Source organism: Chaetura pelagica, unplaced genomic scaffold (assembly GCF_000747805.2).
Source record: "Chaetura pelagica isolate M959 unplaced genomic scaffold, ChaPel_1.0 scaffold377, whole genome shotgun sequence".
Taxonomy (NCBI): domain Eukaryota; kingdom Metazoa; phylum Chordata; class Aves; order Apodiformes; family Apodidae; genus Chaetura; species Chaetura pelagica.
Window position 1 is genome coordinate 1308655 of NW_009953908.1, and position 4494 is coordinate 1313148.

The window sequence follows — 4494 nt, forward strand, 5'->3', positions numbered from 1 at the left end:
GAAAGAGTGAGTCTTGTTCACTGCGATTTCATCTGATCACGAAGGGCTCTGCCTTTCATTTGGAAACATTCACCTAAAGGCCAAAAAAACAGCTATCCAATGTCAAGGCAAGGAAGGCCTCTTTAATTACCTTTATTTTTTCATCTTCTTCCTGCTGCAACTCACCAGCTGGTCGCCCAGAGGGTTTTAGAACAAGTTTAATTAGAAAGTCAAAAATAGCATCTTGCTTTTTCCTGCTGTAGCTTGGTGAATAAACTGAAGTAAGTGTTGCAGGATTGTTCTTTCACTCCTCTCCCCAGTGATTAATTTAAAAATGAGTCAGTAAATTCTCATTAGTAAATCCTGGACATGGCTGGGGAGAATTATGAGTGTTGTACTTACATTTTTAACTCATGGGGTTAGTTTTGACTAGTTATGAGCCACAAGGTGTTCATTCCTTCCTTGGAAGTGCCCAGGTCTCCCAGCTGAGTTTCAGGGGAAGTTTACAACATTGCAGGTTTTGTATGAGCAGTTTCTGCTCCCTCTGATGCCCCTACTTATTTGCTTGTTTAATTAAATAGGAGGCAAGTGCAAGAGGGTTCCTCTATCCTTCAGCCCTGCTCTGTCCCACTCACAGTGGCCATGACTTTCCGTCACCTTGTTACTCTCTAAGTGCAGCTACCTTTTCTTCAAATGTCAGGTTTAGGGACATTTAACTTTCAGCCCAAGAAATAAACCATCTGGCATCTGAAAATGGGTTATTCTAACTGCCCTGGCAATACCTACATCCAGTGACATTAATCTGTTTGTGCCCCAGTTCTAGCTTCTGCAAACTTGGAAAAATTATTCTTTCAAGAAAGTAGGACAGAGAAGGGATGTTTGGGAATTACTCAAAGTCATTATTTAAGTGAACAGAGTGATATGGGATTAGAGAAAGCATCTTCTAACACAGACTAAATATTAAAAGTATTATTTCCACTCTTAGTAATATTTTAAAATTAAAAGCCAACAATAAGCAAACAACTCTGACCACTTTTGGTTTCTCTCCTGCAGCCCTCTCCCATGGCAGCTGTGTGAAGCAGAGACAATGTCTGAGGTGAGGAAGCCTGGTGGGTGGGGTGGCATTCATATGGGTCTGGATGTGTATGTTAAAGTAAAATCTCTGCCCCAGCACATTGAGCTTATCATTTGCTTGCTTGCTTGCAAACTTGTTAGTTCTTTGGCTAATTCTTCTAAGCTGGAAAGACATGTGAGTGGTGAGCTCTGCCTTCTGGATGTGTTGCAATGTACATCTTAAATGGATCCTGCTCTGAACACTTTCAGCTGTAACACCCTTCCTCATGATGAAAATAGCAATTGGGCTATTTGCACTAGCCAGCCACAAGTAACTACTCTTGTTTTGGAAAATTCTGTGGTTGCAGAGCATCCTGAGCTGTTGTAAAATAGTTATAAACTTAAAATTCAAACGGAATGAGAGTCAGGTATTTTAAAAAATTAGATTTGTGGGTTGTTTTTTTCCTCTGGGACACAAGGCTTTCAAGCATCATGCACCTTGTATGAGTGATAACTGTAACCACCCAAGTGTAACTTACTTTTAGTATCTGAAAATGCGTTTTATTACTGTGCAGGATACAAATTTTAGTATAATACCCCAAAGCAAATGCCTTCATGATTCTTCCTTAGAGATGCTAGCTGTAAAGAGTACAGTCTTGTTGGTTAAAAACTTGCTTTCCAGCCTATTACTGGAATGTTTCCATTATCCATTTATTCCATAAATCCTTCCCTCTCCACAGCTCTGTCCCAGGAGTGCTTTGGGCAGGCAATGCACTCAGAGCAGGAGCTCCCTTTATTTTGCTTTTGCATATTCTCTAACTCCCGCATTTCCCCAGTGTCTGCTGGTGAGACGGATTTTCAATTCCTCATTTTTAAACCCGTCCACCAATGTGAACTGTTATCACATTTTTTGCGTGGTTTTGATTTCCTTTAAACTCTAAGCTTCTTGAGGAGGCATCTGATTCTTTGGCGGCTCTGCTCTGGTATCACTCAAAGCCCTGTGGGAAAGATGGGCAGTCAGTGTGTCTAAAAACCAAGCTTTTTATTTGTCTACAGAAATAACTATGTGTAAATACTGAAATATTACTACTTTTATGAGCTATTGTCTCTTTTCTTGCCTCAATTTTGAATATCCTGATTTCTGAGCAACTATTTCTAAAAAAAAGCTGTGCGAAACAGGGCTTTGACTTAAAAAAACCCCAACAAAACAACAAAGCAATGCAGATTAATTTGTCTGAAAAACTGAAGTTGTTGAACTGAAATACACAGTACTTCAACCAGCTCAGATTTCTGTGGCTTTTTACATTTGAAATATAATGAAACTGAAAACTGTCTCACATATGCATTTGCTATGCCTTTTGATCACATGCAGGGAAAAACTGAAATAGTAGCTCCTCTCTCCTCTTTGAGCTTTTGGAAGGGAGAACATAAACATATTCTGTATTAGAAAACCATACTACCTGAGATGCAATAATTGTTTTCAAATGGGAAGTGACACACTTCCAAGTACCTTAATATCCTATAGATTTTGAACTACATTCTTCAGTCATTCAAAAGTGGAGCTGGGCTGGATATAGAAGTTGATATTGACACTTTCTAGTGTAACTCATAAGGTGAGTTGATTGGGATAATAATGAAGGGAATTTTGTTATGAGTTCACAATTTAAAAAAAAGGTACATAAAGGCTGAAGAGAAGGAAGATGTATTAGAGTGTGAAGTTTGAAAGCAGCATGATTTGGATTACTCAGATGTAAAAATACCTGTGTCTGTCTCACCTGCACCTGCCAATGGTGCTGAGACTGCCAGGAATTGAGGGTTCTCTCCTGGACTCTCCGTTCTGCAGAACATCACACTGCTGAGCACCTGCAGCTGTGCAGATTTGGGGACTTGCAGCCAGTATGCTTACTCTATCTAGGTCTTGAGGGATTTGCAGGAGTAGTTCCCGATAAGGTGGCATATGACACAAATAAGATCAACAATCTCCCCCTTGCTGCTTGGGTAGATGCAATCTCTCAGGTTTTTTAACTGCAAGATCTGTTGAGCTTAGTCAAGTGATGCATTTAACTTAAATCCTGTTTTACAAAGTTTGCCGGACTCTTTCTTGCCTTTGATAAATAGTATCAGTGATCTGCCAGGTCATTTAATCTTTTAGATAGAACTGGAAGCACAGAAATTCAACAGGGGCTATTGAGTGAAATGGATGCAAAATTTTCAGTAAGAAGCCAGAAAATATATTTCTCTAAAAATGACTTCCAACAGTATGTTTTCATAATCAAGTCCCTGACTCTGTGTTGTCCGAAAGACCAGAAATTTCAGAGGTGCTGTTAGAGCTAGAGGTATCAGGATAAATTAGGCACTCAAATGCCTTGTTATATGCCAAAGTCCAGTGTTTACAGGTCACCAGTGTTCATGTGGCCTCCAATTAATCCTTTAGCATGGAACTGAAGCCAGATGTCTCATATCCCTGGCTGAGTGCTGAAACTACATGACTACTCAGTAAAATGGTGGCTTCTTTGTGGAGGGTTATATGCAGTTAGATTAGGCTTGTTAGGGAAGGTCTCAGCCTGAGGCAAGAGGGAGTGCCAGGTTTAGGGATACTGAGGGAATTTTTGTATGCATTTGACCTTGAGCAGGTCAGCAATGGCCGGCCTTATGCTGTTGGGCTCACACCCAGCCTCAGGAGCGTGGGGTCTATCCCTGGAAATGCAGCCAGGGCGGAGTTCTGCTGCTTGAAAGGTGCAGCAGGTGTTCTGTGAATGACAGTGGAACCAAGGGATGGACACAGTAGGCATCAACAGCAGAGTGCAGGGATGTTACCTTCTCCTTGTACATTGAAACCTCAGTGCAGAACGGTCTCTTAATATTACATTTTTATAGGAACAGAGGAATGAGGTTAATTTGTTTATTTAACATGCCCATGAAAATATTTTAAGACTGCCTCCTCTGTGTAACTATCTTGACTGTTACCAGCTCCTTCAGTCAGGGTCCACACCAGCATGAACGCAATTTCCACGCATTGTTTCAGTTTGGAAATGAAACAATTTTCATTAATGGAAACCTGGTTCTCAAGCAGAACAATTAGACCCACTTCAGGTTGAAAAAAAGATAAAAGCATGCTAATTTGGATGGAGGACTCTTCTTTCAAGGCAGCCAATTGAGTCATCAGCCTGCCACCCACCTGACCGCCTGACAGGTAATTAGGAGATAGTCCTCTTTTTGTGTGGAGTGTGTGCACAAACCTCCACAGGCTGGTGTCACTGCCCGTTGGGACCTCCAGAGGGAAGAGCTCCTCACTGGCAAAAGAGTGAGGGGAACGCATTTGTCAGACGGTGCCCAACAAACTGACTTGTTTGGTGCTTTTTTTCTTTTTCTTTTGCTTTTTTATTTTTATTTTTATTTTTTTTTGGCTCATTATTTTTGTCTTTTTAACAGCTACTTGAAGTTTCTGGCAGTCAAGTTGTC